General features: G+C 38.4%; 1 long non-coding RNA gene across 1 annotated transcript; it reads left to right on the forward strand.

Annotated features, from left to right (window-relative positions):
- Window positions 1-1,317: 1,317 nt before the first annotated feature.
- Window positions 1,318-14,328, forward strand: LOC141370488 (uncharacterized). The gene is made up of 4 exons (XR_012374545.1): window positions 1,318-1,395; window positions 7,487-7,566; window positions 13,822-14,136; window positions 14,231-14,328. It is a non-coding gene; the product is annotated as an uncharacterized lncRNA (long non-coding RNA).
- The last annotated feature ends 4,161 nt before the right edge of the window (window positions 14,329-18,489 follow it).

The following is an 18,489-nucleotide window of genomic DNA, read 5'->3' on the forward strand; positions in this document are numbered from 1 at the left end:
TTGAATATATCGATTTAAAATGTCAACACATAAAGAATTTTCAAGTTAGAAACATACTTTCAGATAATAAGAGTATCTGAAATTTTAGATAATATTAAGAAGCAATTCACAAAAGAGATAAAAACTATCAATGAAGACAAAAAATGTTCAGCCTAACTGTGTTAAAGAAATGAAAATTAAAACAGTATGGCTATGCCATCCTTTTCCATTCAAGTCAACAAAGAGTGTTCAGAGGTAATACAGGGCAAAAAAATCGGCACTTCATTCACTGCTGTTGGGAATGGTACAGCCTGGTGGGCAAATCGACCACATGTATGCATGCATCCTAAGGAAATATTCATGTATGCAAACTAGGATTCACAAATGAGAATATTGATGCATTACTTACAGTTTCTTCAAAGTCACCTGGTTCAAGATGGAATATGAGAGGGGATGTGGGGAGAGAGAGCAGGAAAGTCTGTGTGAGATTTTAGTGCCAATCAGAGCAGATAAACTTGTGCTTGTTTAATATGTCAACATTCCAAGTAAGATTTGAATTGCAAAGAGGCTCAGCAGAAACGTTATATACATACATCTTGAACTATATGTATACAAATACATATATAGTGCAAATTTACATACAAATTAGAAATAATCCAAATTGTCAATATTAGGAAGCTGATTAAATAACCACATAACCATACTCTGAAGCTACTTGCAATTATATTGTCCATACTTAATGATTTAGAAAATGTCTATAATTAATTGCAAAAGATTTTTAATTACAAAATAGTACACACAATATAATCCCAATTATATTTAAGAAAAAAATCCGTAACTTATGTAAAGAAGAAGAATAATGTGTTTAGACAAAGACTAAGACTACATCAAGATATGTATCAAAATAATAACAACAGTTTTCACTGGGTAAAAGAATTATGGATGATAAAGTGAACATTTTAAAAAATGAGTAAATTTTAAGTCATGGAGGCCTTTCTATATAATGTTCCTAGAGGCTTAATATTATATTTAATTGATTAGTATAATATATCAATATGTCAATAAATTAAGTGTATTGTAACACTAATTAATTTTATACACTATATATCTTAATTAAAATTATATTATTAAATAATATAGATTAAATTTAAATTATGTGTTCACTAAATATTAATATATAATATACATGATATAACATCACATAAGAAATAAAACCCTTCCTCTTTGAATAGATTCGTGAACGATGGTCCCATTTAGCTCTGATTTTAACTAGATACTTAACTACTGTGCAAACCAGTAACAAAAATATATTTCTCTTGTTCCCTAATTTTCTCTATAGCCAGATGGTACTTCTCCATGTCTGGAATTCATTCTTATACATACTAAAACAAGCCAGAGGACAGAAAGAATAAAGAGGTAATTGAGAAATAGTAAGCATCACCAATATTTGTATAGTGCTTTGGAGTTCTTGACAGTTTCATGGCTATAATCACACTACATTCGATAGCAACTGTGTAATGTAGTTGGGGAGGGCAAATACAGGTCTCATTTTTATAGACAAAAGAATATGGAAGTAAAGAGCTTAAGCACCTGACCCAGGAAACGGTCTTTGATTCTCTGCCTCCCCCACGTAACACACTGAGTTGAAGCATGAGATGTTGGACCAATAATTGCCCAGCTTCTAATTACTAAGCCAAGCCCCAGAAAGGACTATCCTTTAAAATAGATGCCATAGAGGACTCTATTGTTAAATTCAAATGAACTAAAACTGACTTCATTTTGATACTTTTGAAAGCCCTAAAGATAGAAGGAAACACCCTCAGATATTCCAGAATGGGGGATAGGATTGCTGCTTTGAATGAGAAAATGCTTTTATGGCCAAAATTCTCTGGAATCTGCAGAGATGGCCGAAGAAAACACAGAGGCCAAAAGCAGTAACCAATAAATTCCAATCTTCTCCCTCCTTTCTATGTCAATAAAATGTTGGAATATTAAAATATACCCAAAGGTCTATATTCTGTTGCTGCCAATTTAACGTACAGAGATGTAAAATTAGTCTTTTTAGGACAGGCTGGACGACAGGAAAGGTTTACTCCGGAAAATATTCGGAAAAATCTCACTAAAATAAACTCCAGTTTCTCCAACGCCGCCATTAAATGCAAGGAATAGTGATGGCCCCCGTCCCACAGAAATTCTATCAAGTAACCTAACATGGAAAAAATTCATTCAGTTTGACATGTGTATTTCCCACAGTCATCTCAAACTAAAATTGCTCATTGTGATTTGGTTATTCATGATGAGGTTTTACCTAGTAAACTCAATCAAACCATGGGTGTCATCTTAAACTCTTATCTGTCGTTTAACCCCCTCTCTAAACTCAGCAATGTCCCATGTCCATCACCAGATTCTGTCACATTTGATTTGAACTCACAAATGTATACCAAAACCATTCCAGCCTATTCCTGCTCATCTTGTGGTCCCACGACCACGGCCTTCTCTCACCTCTACAATGGCCACCACTTCCTAAATGCCCTCCCTGCTTTCTTGTTGGTATCAATTCATTTCTAAACCCCCACCATCCTACCCATCTCACACCCAATTCCTGGTGCCATGTGCAAAAATTTTTAAATTCTTATTACAGAAGCCACATATATTCCCACTGTGGAAAATCCAAAAATTATACAGGGACATAAAGAAAGGTTTTAAGCCCCCAGTTATACCTCCCAAAGATAACCACTGAGTTTTTAAAATATGTCTTTCAGAGCAACATAATGAAGATGCCTAATAATGGCTGAGGAAGTGACTGAATGTCCTGCAGTGATTCTCTAACTTGGCTCATCTAATTTAGATAAAAATATAAGATTGGGATAGAGACTATTTCTTGCATATTCAGAGGATTTAATGTTATGATAAATTACACTCAGTTTTCTCATCATGTCAATTATGTCTCTATTCTAAATGTGGTCCTACTTGCTTGAAATAAGAATGATATTGCATTTGCTTTGTAGTTTAGGAATAGTTTTAATCTGGTGAGAAGAAGAAATTCAAGAAAATAATTTAATTAAAAGACACTAAAGAGAATAAATTTGAGATTGTGGAAAAGAAAAATTAAATCAAAAACGTATGCTATCATAAAAAATGACCCCCCAAATCTCAGTGGTTTACAACAACAAAGGTTTGCCTCTTACTGATGCTACATGCTTGTCATGGGTCAGTTACAGTTCTGCTCCACGTGATTTCTCTTCAGGAGCCAGACTAATGCAGTAGTCTCTGGAGTATTGATAAATGCTTAAGGAAGGGAAAAGAGAGCATAGTGAATCAAATCTGGCTTTTAGAACTGCTTTCCAATAATGTCTCACATACCATTGACCAGAATACTCATATAGCTAAGTCTGAAATCATTAGAGTGAAAAAGTACAATTCTGGCTAGGGAGAAGAAGCAAATATTTGTGAACATGCAGACTACCCCTCATGTCTAATGCTATTATGATCTAATCTTATGGAAGCTCTAGACAATGCAATAAGACAAGAAAAAATAAATAAGGAGCATAAATTTTAGAGAGCATATACAAGTATCACTGTAAACAGATAATTACTTTCTTAAAAAGCTAAGAGGTGCCTGAGTGGCTCAGTCGTTAAGCATCTGCCTTCAGCTCAGGTCATGATCCCAGGGTCCTGGGTTCGAACCCCAAATCTGGGTCCCTGCTCTGCGGGAAGCCTGTTTCTCCTTCTCCCACTCCCCCTGCTTGTGTTCCGTCTCTCACTGCGTCTCTCTCTGTCAAATAAATAAATAAAATCTTTTTAAAAAAAAAAGCTAAAAAGAACCAACTGAAAAATTATTAGAATTACTAAGAAATTGTATTAGGATGGCTAGCAATAAAATACACAAGAATCAATAGCTTTCCTACATGCTAGTAATAAGTTAAAAAAGGAAGATATTGGGCTTGATGTTCCAATTTGAAGTAAAGAATTCAAATTCAAACTACACAACTATATTCATATTTTTGATAATGCAAAGCATTTATTTTAAGCCTTCATACATATATTAGTTATTTAATTCTCACACCACTTTTTATCCTTATTTTATAAATGAAGAAAGTAAAACAAAAAGAGAGTAAGTAACTTGTCAAAGTTCACAGAGCTAGGAACTGGCAAAGACAGAATTCAAATCTATCTACTATAGCTCCAGGGCCTATGCTTTTTACACTATTCTTTTTCTCTTATCTACCTAAGAAAACATGTATAGACATGATACAAATATTTCACCAAGTTAGAGAGATTATTGTCTTTATAACACAAGAAAAATATGTTACAATAGGTTTGATTATTTATATCTCCAAACAAAATACTAAACCTGATTAGAATCATACTCTTTATTTTACTCATTAGGATAATGAGGCAAAAGCAAGTTATCACCTTAATACAGCAATAACGTAACTAAGAAGAGGCTACATTCCTAAATCTACTAAATTATTTGTATTGTTTATATCAAGAGAATTTTTGTGAAGAAAAAAACCCTTTTAATTTAACTGAAAGCTTAAAATGATAATAGTAACCAAGTTGCTTTTTTTTTTTTTAATTCCTCAAAGGACAGAATAAAATGTTCTAATAGTAAAATTGCAGAACGGGATGAACCCAGGATTGCTGCCAATTTTGTTATCGTTCCCATTAGGAACCTTGGCAAACTGAAAAGGAATCCATGAGGAAAGTGAAAAACGAATTGTGTATTGTGTCAGGCGAGTCCCTTCTGGGCTACCACCTGTGGGCTTGATGTGAGCTCATGCCATCACATGGCATGAGGTTTATTTGGAAAAGGAAAACCGGTGAGGCTGAGTCAGAAAGAGAAGAGAAGACACGAATCCTCGAACTGGATTATCATCCCACAGAGAGGGATGCATGGTCTAGACGGCTTCTGCTCCTGTTGTGTAAGTCTGTGTTCCACTAGAGGACTATCCTTCCCTGCCATTTACTGTTTTTACAGGACCAAAAAAAAAAAAAAAAACATGAGGAGGCAGCCTTGTCAGTGGGGCAATACATAGGCTACTGGGAAATCAGCAGCTTGGAGCTGGGGTACAGGTGTTTACTGGATTTGCCTGGTAATGCCAGTTGCCCAGCACTTGAAGTCTATGTGGCAAATAGGATTTTGTAGTACCTTACTTTGGGAGGCATCTCACATTTTGTGAGACTCTGAGCTTGGGTGCAGTCCCTCCTACTAGGAAAGGAGACATCTATGTCTCTCAGGCAACTTTCTGGCCAATCCAGAAAAAACTGCTAGAGTCATTTCAGATAATTTTTTATTGCATCATAGTTGGAAAGGGAGCTTGAAGTTCTGGGCCCAAAGATGTACAGGTCAGGTTAAAAGATTTTTTTCCAAGTAAATTTCAATCTAAAGGGAATCCCTAAAAACAAAAACAAAAACAAAAACAGCTAGACTTTACAAACAGTGTAGCGTTTCAAGCAATACATTAATTGCTTTACATCTGTTATTTTATGTGATCCTCCTGATAACAGCATGGCAGAGAGGTGACACTTTCCATTGTACAGATGACTAGACCTAGATTCAGGAAGACAGAACAACTGCTCCAGTGTCACACATCTGGTAAATGGCAAAGCAGAGATGTGAACTTACACTCTTAGCCACTACTCTGTTCTATCCATCTTAAATTATTGATTACCCTTGTGAAAGTGTTTATAAGCCGAAATTACTCTAAATTAGACCTGTTGGAGGAGAATATATTGAAAGATAAAGGAATTTGCAGTAAACTTTCTTATGATTATGAATTTTGGCAAAATACTAAGAAATTTGGAAGATATCAAATTCTTTTTATCTTCAAGAAAATGAAGTTGGAGGTCTACTACCTTAATAAAGCCAAGAGAACATATGTGCAAACCAGCTGAAGACATCCATAATTTCTTGAATTATCCATGCAAACAACAAAAAAGAAAGTCTTTGGCACTGAGTTTCTCTTGGTGAGAATTGACTGGAGGAACCAGGTATAAACTGAGATTGAAGGCTCTATTGATCTCTCAGGCAGATAAAAACAGAACATGAAATGCAGTGAGGTACTTGAGGACAAACATTGAATTCCAGTCCTTACTACCAAATGAAATTTTTCCTGAGTCACCCAAGGAAGTTGAACATTTGATGTTGGGTAGTCATGGCATTAAGTCTTAACTGCTTTATCTGTAAATCCTATAAGCCATCATAATAGGAGTAATGACCCTTTTCTACTTCACAAAGATGTTTTGTAGATTAACTAATTAATGATTATAAAGTGTTACATCTTATTAAGTTTATTATGATCATTAAGTTCTCATGATGAAGAGATAAATTTTGAAATTTGATGTTCAGTAGGTGGCGTTCTTCCCTCTGGATCTATAATGAATCCTAGATATGTTCTAGGGATAATCTGACACCTGTGGACTCTTAATTGTTAAAACAATACTATCCACTAGCACTTTCTCCAGGCGCATGGAAGAGTTAAGAAGGACACAGCTATATTTCATTATGATTTGAATATCATCTGTACAAGCTTTGATACTGGTTCCCTAAATAATACCTAGTATGTCATCAAGTATATATTTTCCAGGACATTTTTAAAAATATAATATAAAATCTAATTTAACATATAAAAACCAAATATGTAAAATAAATTTATAGTTATCCTTTAAAATAAATATATACAAATAAAATATATTTATGCAAATATGTAAATGTAATAAAACATAATCATAGCCAACACTCAAGGAGCATTTAATTAGGTACTATTTAATTGCCTTATATTATTTCATTAAATCCACTCAACAATCCTTGTTTTGTTTTGTTTTTACAGTGATAGAAGATTAATTCACTTGGTACTTTTTTCTATTCCATATCATCAGGTGGACGGAGTTCAACTTTTTGAGTTGAACTGTTTTGGCTTAGGCACATCTCTGACTGAAGGACTTCTTGAAATTTCAGATGAGAAAGTGTGGAGTAGAAATATTAAGTAATTTCCCCAAGGTCACACAGTTTGTAAACTGTGGAGCCACCTATATGAACCCAAGTTGTCTGAATCCATACTTCCACCTCTCAACCGCTAAGCCTTACTTAACCCTCCTGTACTGCCTATGCATCACCTAGTCACCATGAAAAAATGTTTACAATAATTTTATTATGAACACAGAACATAAAATTTGCATTCCCTTTATGAAAAAAATGGAAAATTTTTATTGAATTAAAATAGAAATTTGTTATGATGATAATATTTTGGAATTATTTTTTAGAAAGCTTGAGTTACATTGTATAATAAATTCTTTGTTTATGCACATTACATATATATTCTACTATTGCTAAACTTCTGAATGATGTTCTTGTTTTCTTTCCTTATTAATTCAGGGAGTGTCTGTGTGGGGAACAGTTTGGGGAGGGATGAACTGTGAGAGACGGCTTATCGGCTTTAGAACTTCTGGATGGAGTTTCCTGGAGTTAGTGACAACACCAAACCTCTGTACTTTTCCTCCACAGGTGGAGAGTTTGGCCCCAGGACATTGTTTAGGTGATGGAACTTACCGGCAAGTGAACAGAGAGAAATTTCAGAATGCCTGGTAAATACTACTACCACTATACTATCACCTTAAGAATTTTAATCCTTGATGTAACTAATGATCCTATTAATATAATTGATCAACAACCATGATACGTGATATGTATATCATTGAATTATTCTGTGGCCTCCTCCAATAAGACCAGAACACAAATATTGATTTAGATTTTTTTCCAATGTAGAATATGATCAATAACTGAGAAAAAAAATCCAAATAGATGGACTTTGAGCTGTTATTAAGAAATATAGGAATCACCATAAACTGTTTTTTAAAGATAATTTTTAGGGCGCCTGCGTGGCTCAATCAGTTAAGCGTCTGCTTTTGGCTCAGGTCATGATCCCAGGGTCCTGGGTCATGTCCCACAGTGGGCTTGCTGCTAAGCGGAGAGTCTTCTTCTTCCTCTCCCTCTGCCCCTCCCCCCTGCTCGTGCTCTGGCTCTCACTCTTTCTCAAATAAATAAATAAAATCTTAAAGAAATAAATTATGAAACATCTTCATTAAAAAAAATTCAAAATAAAGATAATTTTTAGTTATAACTGCAACCAAAACAAGAAAAGTCCATAAAGTGCTAGACTTCATGGAAAATGCACCAGAAAAAAATGCTTCTAGAACTTCTATAAAATTCAGTGCAGACTCAGCTTAAGAAAACTGAAAATATAGCACCAATTTTAAGAAAAGCAGCTGCTCCTTTGCTGGTGTTTCAACTGTGGTGAGTGGAGTTTTTGTCTTCTGGGACTGAAGAGGTCAGTGGAACTCTGACTAGAGCCAAGCTTGATACTCAACATTCCAAAGATGACCCTCAAGCCCAGTGTCTTTTCGTGGCCCCAATATGGCCGCCACATACTCCCTGAGTGATGCCGACAGGAAAGGGGCTCACTTTTATTCTGGAAATAAAAATAAATAGGACTCTATGCCAAAGGTGTAGAAGATAAGGAAAAAAAGAAAGATAAAATAGTAATATATTTTAAAATTTTGTAAACACAGTCTCTCAGGGAATGTCCCTTTGATGGTTGTAATCCAACATGGTGAGTCTTAACCATTTTTATGATTGGTGACCTGGTCTCTGGATGTGTTCCTTGTGGTGAGTAAAGAGAATACATGTGGCTGGGCTTTAAAATGGAAGGTCTAACATTATTTTTGAAAGTTCATAGTAACTCAGCTGTGACAATGAACTCTCCACAGGTGACACAGGTAAAATCAATCATAATTTTACATATTTTTTAAACATTTATTTATTTATGAGAGAGAGTATGCACGAGCGGGGGAGGGGCAGAGGGAGAGAGAGAGAACCCCAAACAGACTCCACACTGAGTGGGGAGCTGGATATGGGGCTTAATCCCACAGCCCTGAGATCACGACCTGAGCCAAAACCAAGAGTCAAACACTTAATCGACTGTGCCACCCAGTTGCCCCTAATTCTACATATTTTTAATGTCGTTTTTCTGAATGATCTATATGCTCTACCACTATAGGTTTATAACGATATTTTCTCAAACTTATGTCAATTCACCATAGACCATTTTCCCATATGAGCTTGATAAAGCATCCTAAAAATATTCTCAGGAGACAGTCTTTCAACAACCAAAACAACTCATAAGAGGCCTTTTGGCCTCAAAATTATAGAATCTCATGACAGAAGCTTAAATGGTTTGACCTCTATTTGTCACATACACAAATACTTCTCTACAAATCACTCACATAAAAGCATTTATGCATTCATCGATTGGGAGAAACATCATGAAATCTCTCAGTTTTCTCATCGGTAAAGTGGAGATAATACTACCAACTCTACCTAACTCATTTGGATTAGGAGAGCTGATTTGGAAATTAAAGCACCGGTGTGAGGGGGAAGGAAAAGCTGTTCAAACACAGTTGATTTAAATTTGTCTTTTTTTAATTCAATGAATGTATCATCCTCAAAGTAGGACACAGTTTCTGGGAGAAACTAGTCTAGAGAAGGAAGTGACATGTGCCCAGAATAGAGCAAAATCAACCAAATACATTCTGGGCATTAACATGGAGACAGATGCTAAAGTCAGATGCTCTCACAAGCACTTGCCTCCATCACCTTCACTTTGAAATGTGTCAAGGTATCATGCATACACAAAACTTAAAGTTTAATTTACAGAAGAGGGAATGTTTTATGCACCACCCACTGCAGATGGTCCTTCCTCTGTCCTGAAGTGCTCCAAGAGCCAGTAAATTTTCTGACATACTCTCATCAGTCCCTAATCCTTTATTTTAGTGTGTCAAGCCAACTCTTATCCCAGGACCTTTGTACTTGCTGTCATCTGGACAGCTATTCCCCAGCTTCCACTTTCACTCTCTCTGTTCCCTTCTTGTATGAAATTCCTTGTCCAGCACTCATTGCCCCTCTGGCTCTATGGAGACAGAGAAACCTGACTCCTTCAGTTGCTGTCAGTTTGTGTAATAGTTAGTAAGCACTCATCAAATGCTCCCTGTGTATCAGATCTGCTAAATAATTATATCTCTAAATCCTCACCACAACTCTAAAAGATCTGTAACATTACCTCCACATTACAGATAAGGAAACTAATCCTAAAGGCGTTAGGTAACTTGTCCCAAATCACAGAGCAAAACCTGGGAATCCATCATCAACCAGCAGTAATTAACTGAGCATCTACTATGTGGAAGGCTTTTGCTGGCTGAGGACATATAAATACATCATATTTCACCTCTGCTCTCAAGGAGCTCCCAATCTAGTTGAAAAGAAAAGCACAAACAAAGTTGTTTACATACGTGGTAAGGACACAAGGGAGGGAGGAATCAATGTGAAATGGAAGCAGGAAGATTTCACAGGCGTCATGGACTAAATGCCTGTATTCCCCCCAGATTCCAACATTGAAGTTCAAACCCCAACAGCGTGACGGAGTCAGTGGGTGGGGCCCTTGGGAGTTAATTAGATTTGGATGAGGTCGTGAGGGGAGGTCCTTAAGATGGAATTAGGGCCCTTCTAAGGAAAGCCCAGAGAGCTTGAGAACTCTCCCTCTCTCTGTGTGTCTTTCCAAGCCAGGCCGGAAGTGAGCCCTCACCAGGAACTGAGTTGGTCAACACCCGGATCTTGGACTTCCAGCCTCGAGACTGCAAGACATTGTCAGTCTCCCAGTCTATGGTATTTTGTCAGAGCTGCCCGAGCAGAGTTAAACAACAGACAAACTGGTTTGAACAAACCAGCAGGAGAAGTAGCATTTTAATAAACGAAGGGGAATTCCTGATGGGGGGAAGCTCCCTTTTGGCAATACATCAGCCCATAGGTAGATAGCATAGTAAATAAGATTTCTAATTGAACTTGAGAAAAACAGATATCTCTGTTGCTTCTTAAAGATATTCAGAATAAATCTAAAATGTGTAGATTGAAGGAGGTGGGAATGATGTGTCTGTGTGGGCTAGAAAAATGAATAATAAGAGAGTACTGCGTGCAGCCCTCTGTCTATAGTATCGGAATAGAATCTTTGCTAAATCCCAGATTTCCCTGTGGGAACCTGGAGTTGCAGGCCATGGTTTGCAGATGTGTACATTTCTTTTTGTCACAGTTTTAGAAAGAGTTCTCCCCCATAGAAGCACCTGTAAAATGACATTTATTGTCACAGTTATTTTAGTTGAAAATCGGTTCAGTTGTACAAGTTAAGACGTGAACTTCCCAACTGCCAACACGGCACAGTCAACCCAGGATCTGAGAATCCTCATGATGTTTTTCTGCCTCTGACATCATTATTATCAACAAGGACACCGCAATCCGAAGCTAGCTGACAATTGAGTTCATTATGCCTACAGCAAAAATATCAAACGCATTCTCCCACAGCTGGGCTAGTTCTGCCCTCCTAGACAGATGTAAAAACTTGTTTTAGACAGTGAAGTTGGAAAGTGTGCCTTAAGACAACCAGAGACTAGTTGGTGATTCTCAAATTTGGCTGCACAATAGCATCACCTGGGAACTTGTAAAAACTCCTCAGGCTCAGGATCTCTGGGGGTAGGACTCAGGCCTCTTTAAAGCTCCCAAGGTGAGTCCAAGGTGAAGTTAAAGGTTGAGAATCATTGCTTCCATTTGTCTGGTGGTTTCAACCCTACATCTACATTAGAGTTATCTGGGGAGTTTTACAAAACAATGATGTCCAGATACTACCCTTGGAGAGACTGAGTCCGTTGGTCTGGGGTCAGGAATATTAAAAAACTCGCAAGGCGACTCTAACAGTCACCCAGGGTTTAAGAATTATTGTTAGTACTAATTCCATACCCATCACTATACTCATGCAGTTCTTTTTTTAAAGATTTTATTTATTTATTTGAGAGAGAGACGGAGAGAAAGCATGAGCTGGGGTAGGGGCAGAGGGGGGAGCAGACTGCCCAGTGAGCAGGGAGCCTGAGGCGGAACTCCATCCCAGGACCCTGGGATCATGACCCTAACTGAAGGCAGATGCTTAACCGACTGAGCCACCCGGGCGCCCCCTGATGTAGTTCTTTATCAGGAACATGTTGATTGGAAAATTATAGCCAGGCTTTCAGTAATATGAAACCCCAAAATGGAAGGGCTACAGTTGCTCCCAAGATTGTAAAAGAGACGAGGAGTTTATCTTTTGGCTACAGCTTTCTGAGTCAAATGTGTTCTTAGACCAATTAGACAAATTATACGACACAAACTCTGACTGAGTACATATTAGGCATTTATTAAATTTGTTACTCAAAATTTTCAGGTGTGGAAATATCAAGCCTTCAAAAAAATCTTCCTTGAAATCTTGTTCAGACTCCAGGGAGACAGGATCCTTTGACTTGCCTTATACTTTTTGCTTCTTTTTCTCCTATGTCAATGGCTCCCAAGTACTGAACAGGCTGCTGATATTTACATTCTGATGGTCCATCAGCCCTAATATTTGGCATCTCCAAACTGAAATCATCCTCTGCTCACACTAAATCATTTCAACCTTCCAGCTCCACTGTGTTTGGGAGTGGTGCCGCCATTTCTTTCTGTGCCCAAGCTCAAAGCCTTTGTGTCGCTTTCTTTCTTTCCTGGATCAAGTTAGAAATCATGTGGTGGGGCGCCTGCGTGGCTCAGTTGTTAAGCCTCTGCCTTCAGCTCAGGTCAGGATCCCAGGGTCCTAAGATCCAGCCTTGCATCGGGCTCCTGCTCAGCGGGAAGCCTGCTTCTCCCTCTCCCACTCCCCCTGCTTGTGTTCCCTCTCTTGCTGTCTCTCTCTGACAAATAAATTAAAAAAAAAAAAAATCTTTAAAAAAAAGAAAAAAAATCATGTGGTGAAGTTCTCTCCCTCACAAGTACAACCACCCCTTCCTCTGCACCTTCAGGGACGATGCTCTACACTAGTCCTCCTCATCCACGAGACAAATTCTGGGACCCCTGGTGGATGCCTGAAACGCCACCCTATAGATACTACGTTTTTGTTTTTTTTCCTATCCATCCATCCATACATACCTCTGATAAAGTTTAACTTATAAATTAGGCATGGTAAGAAATGAACAACAACAATAATAAAATAGAACAATTGTAACAATATACTGTAATAAAAGTTGCATGAATGTGGTCTCCCTCTTCTCTCTCTCTCTCTCTCAAGATATCATATTGTACTGTACTCACTTTTCTTGTGATGAATGAGATGACAGAACACCTCTGTGATGAGATGAAGTAGATGAATTAGCTAGGCATTGTGACGTAGCGTGAGGCGACTAGTGACCTTCTGACCTTACCTCAGAAGGAGGGTCATCTGCTTCTGGACCACAGGTGACCATGGGGAGCAGAAACCAAGCAGGAAGGGAGCTACTGGACCCTCATTCTCTTCCCAATGTGAATTACTGACTATTATCACCCTTATTTTCACTTCCTGGTACATCACTGACAGACTAAATTCTCATGAGCATCATTTTCAGCCTGTCGCTTTCTAATTGATAAACCCCCCAGAGACCTCATTTTCTACCATTTCTGAACTAACATCTCCCTTTCTCAAGACACATCATCCATGGATTTTACCCTAGTCTTCTGATCTTAGATTCCCAAAGACGCCCATAAGCATGTCTGCCTTTATTTCCTCATTCCCTGAGTGTTTTCCTCTCTACTTACCCAAATCCCACCTATGCCGGAATGCCCAGCAGGGTAAGGACTAAAGCCACTGTCACAAAGTGCCCTTGTTTTCAAGGTCAGTGCAAGAATTAAGCTAGGCTAAAGTTAACGTTTAGATGACAAATTTCATCAAGTGAATTGTAAACTGCATTTTTTGTTCACGACAGAATAAAGAACACCCATGGAGGCAAACGGGAGTTGACACCAATTTCCACCAGAACCTTCTATGGATGTACAGTTCTGCTGACCCGGATTCGGTGACTCTTACTAACTTCAAAGACTGCTCATTCCAAGGAAATTCAGAGGGGCAGGAAACAGGAGAGAGCACTGCTCCAGCATAATTGAGCCTCAGAAAAGCAGTGCATCCTGAAAATACAGTCTAAAAAAAAAAAAATCCAAAAGACTAAAACTTAAAGAAAAGTGCATCTCCCTCACTTGAGTGGACCTACACAATGAAAGACCACGAGATCCACGAAGCACAGGTAAAATTAAGAAGCACACGACTTGAGCACTTTGTGATTTGAACATTTATAGGGACAACAGAAATTCTTAGTTTTTTGGAATTCATTTTTACAGACCACCACCGTTACACAGAATCATTCCGAACTGCTCCTCCTCGAGTGAAGAAGTTTCCGGAATAGCAGTTCCCACGGAGTTTCTGCCAGAGAATGAAGACTCCAGTGGAGGTGGTACATCGCATGGCAGGCGATGCCTAGCAATAGGAAATTACACCAAAGCCCCGAGCCTTAGCAAAGGGTCATGGATCGCTCCCCCATGGGCCGCGTGCTTGTGTTTTCATTTTCAGCATTGGGCCTGTCAGGGTGTGCAGGCCGGGACACATTATCATCACCTAGCGATGTCTGATCTTTGTAGGATTTTTGTTTCTTTTTGATATTGAACCACCCAGGGCCATTTCTATTAATAAAACGTGTTTTGCTGAGTTTGGGGATATATTCCTTTTCATTATTTCAAAAGGAACATTGAATTGCTTTTCTGGAGCACGGTTTTCAATCCCTTCTGCGTTTTTCTTGCATATACACTATTGTTATTGAGGATATGGAGCTTGGGAGAAAAAAGAAATTCAAGAATAGAAGTGGAAGTCATGTTATAAATAAAATTTATGTGGTGAGCTTTTATACCCACAGAAAACAGCTCTCCTGATACATCTCACCTTTAAGAGCGTGTCCTCTGAGCGCGGTCACACGTGCTTACTCCGACTGGGGCATCTGTTAGGCTGCGAGTTCATTTCTGTCCTTGCCTCCCGCCTTCCCACTAGACACACGGCTCCTTTAGGACAGGAATGGTGTTGTTCGTCTCTGCATTTTCATTGCCGAGGCAGGGCTCAATAAATGTCTGTGGAATGAACCAGAGATAGAATTCTGTGCTTTGAGACATATGGGTATTTGAACAGTATTTACATAAAGACTAAAGAAAAAAAGGAAATTATGGTAAAATGGGAAAAAAGATGCTAGAATAGGAACTAGTCTCTGAAGGGTAAAATATTAGAAATGGTTATAGGAAAATTTGAGACAATTATTCCTTTTTACCTCCCAGAGGCCTGGAGAAGTCCATGCAGGAAAAACTAACACAGATCTCTGTCTCTGAGGCCATCAGATCAGGGGCTTATGGACCTCTACGTATGCTTAGCGCCCTTCCTCTGCAGACACCTTGGGACAAAAGTAAAAGGACTTTACTCCTCAGTCATGGGAGAAGATTGTCCTAGGGAGTGAACCAATGAGAATAATTAAGAGAATTAAAAGTGGAGAGATTGGGATTTTTATTGGAGTATTGATATATGTACTAAATTTGTCCATACACTGGTTTTGGATTTTACTGAGATCCAACAAAACAGAATAAATCTAAGTAACTATTTGGCACCAGATGTAAATACTATGGTGGCATCTGAAAATAGATACGCTAGGACCTCCCCAAGTGGAAACAGAGAGGTTCTCTGCAAGAGCTATCTTGGAATGCCCCCTAAAAATACAGGATTTCAAGTACCCTAACAAGCAGTTTTACACAGTTTTTCATGGGTGCGGACTCTGGAATCAATCTACATTCACATCCCAGATCTGCTGCTTACCAGCTATGTTACTTCGCAAAAGCTCTTTAATCTGTCTGTACCTGGTTGATTCAGATGAAATATGTTCTCTCTCATTGATTTTTGTGAGGATTTCAGCAAGAGGACATGTAGTAAGCAGTCAACAAATACTGGTTCTTATTGTAATAATCATCATGTTTAGTGTAGTGGTAATTTGTGTTCTACAGAAGACCATTAGATCCTATTTATTGGTTCTATACGAGACAATTAAGGGAGCTGAGGTTACTGGTTTACTGATGTATCTATGACCTTTTAAGGCTGACACTGGACGTTCTCACGTGTCCAAAAGACCAGAAGTCTGAGGGAGCATGAATCTCATCAATCTGATGATGAATCGACATTCTTAACAACTCCTCTTGTTTTTATCCACAATGTAAGAATCTCAAAACAACAGAAGAAGGCAAAGAATTAAAAGGTAATAAACCAAATGAACTAATATTATTTCTGGGTGAAGAACTGATAGGTGAGGGGTACCTGGGTGGTTCGGTCATTGAGCATCTGCCTTCGGCTCAGATCATGATCCCAGGGTCTTGGGATCGAGCCCCGCACCGGGCTCCCTGCTCGGCGGGAAGCCTGCTTCTCCCTCTCCCCCTCCCCCTGCTTGTGTTCCCTCTCTTGCTGTGTCCCTCTCTGTCAAATAAATAAATAAAATCTTAAAAAAAAAGAACTGATATGTGACATTTTTCTTTCTTTTTTCTTTTTTTTTTTGATGGTTTATAAAAATTTATTGAAATTCAAAGTTTGCTCTTCTATCCCATGCACATCCATTCAGGTGCCTTTCAGCTGGTAAACTGTTCTCCTAACTGGATTGCTGCTTTCATAATATGCCCTCTAAATCTTGAGGTTGACAAGTCCACCTTGGCTTAAAACTCCTTGTTCCCAGCCTTGTAAGCCACCCCAACTCTTCACACCTCTTCAAAATCAGCACCCCAAGAAAGCCATTCATGAGAGTGGCCTGTCAACCCAAAATTGTCAAAGACTCAAGTCCGCCCCTTCTACTTCCAGCTAATTCTGTGTAGTGCCTGTTTGCCCGTGGCTAGGGTGTGAAACTTGAGCTTTAAGACCAAGGAAGAAACAACGTCTTGTAAACTTAGTGGCAATCTCTAAGTTCTTTAAGTTTAACACCATTCTGTGTGCTTTCTTCTTTACCCTTTTTACATATTCCACATTTTCTTGTCAAGATGAGATTTTGAGGGACAGGAAAATGAATTAATTTCAGATCATCTAGCTTATCTCAACAGAAGTTGGATTTTTTTTCTCTGTTTCCTGTTTTTTTGCATTACTTACTAGATTTTAAGACTGTTATCTCTATGAGTCCTCATATTTTATGTGTCAGACATCAAAATTCTTCAACGATAAAATTACCAATTTGATAACCAAGACCCACTTAGGGAATGTCCCCTCATGTGTTCATTGACTCTCCCGGAAAATCCATTTAAATCTCTATGCAAACTCAGAGCAAGTTGTGATCTTACTGCTGCTGTTTTTAGACATGATCCTATTTATATTTTATTGGTGCTTTGCAGGAAGAAGCCTATCTGTGATAGTCAATTAGAAAGAGACAAATTCAGATTGCATATATTAGACTCAAAAATGTCATTGAGAACTTTATTTTTTAGAATTTATTTTTTAGATTTTATTTATTTATTTGAGAGAGACAGAGAGCACAAACAGGGGGAGCAGCAGAGGGAGAAGGACAAGCAGACTCCCCACTGAACAGGGAGCCCGATGTGGGACTCGATCCCAGGACCCTGGAATCATAACCTGAGCTGAAGGCAGATGCTTAATCAGCTGAGCCACCCAGCTACCCCACTGAGAACTTTTAAAGACCTAGTAAAACCTGTCAAATCTTTTTATAAAGGTATGTATCAGGTAAGGCACACTTCCTGGCAGCATAATCTTAGGTTCCCATGATCCAGATATTAAAGACCACTTTGATAGTCCCCTTACCCAAGTAATTTGACCTGCATAAGTGACAGCCCTCCCTTGAAGGTTCTCGAGTGTTCCTTGATCTTATCTCTTATGAGATTTGTGTTATAAAACATGACTATATCATTTTACTGATAGGAATTAATAACATGCTTTTGTACTTAATAATAAATAAGGCATATCTCACTTGTACCTCGACTAGTCATCCAGGCTGTCCCCTAGAGTGGCTAAATTGAAGGACATACCTGCAGCACAGTTGTTAATACTACTCAATGCCTTGGAGCAAAGAGCATTAATAAAAGGTCATGTAGTTAGTTAATGGGAAAAAGTACAAAGGAAAGAAGTATTGGTTCGTGAATGGAATAAGTGCTACATGTTAATGAAATGACAGAAAATGCCAAAATGGAGGCAGCAGTCAAACGGAAGGACAGCAGGAAGGGTTGGGAATTCAGAGACTTCAGTGATATTAACATTTGTTTAAAGGAAGCGTGAAGATAAAGCCCACTGATACTGTGGCATGACTTCTAAATGATCAGAGAGACACCAGGGCCCTCTGTGTTTGAGGAAACAAGGGACTTGGACTTTAGCTTAGACCCAGCTAGTTCCTTAGCTGACTGTGTGTGTGTGTTTGTTTGTTTGTTACCCAAGTCACATAGCTCCCTGTTCCTCCAGAGTTACGTGATTTGTAGGTAGGGAAACCTGGAAGGTTTACGTTAAACGAGCCGACCAGTGTTTGAGAATTTAGCAATGAATGAATGAATGAATCCTCTGGAAATGAAGCCCCTCTGCAATGCATTTAGCCTCA

Source organism: Callorhinus ursinus, unplaced genomic scaffold, assembly GCF_003265705.2.
Source record: "Callorhinus ursinus isolate GAN/ISIS: 27379988/994484 unplaced genomic scaffold, GSC_fseal_2.0 scaffold36, whole genome shotgun sequence".
NCBI classification, from domain to species: Eukaryota; Metazoa; Chordata; class Mammalia; order Carnivora; family Otariidae; genus Callorhinus; species Callorhinus ursinus.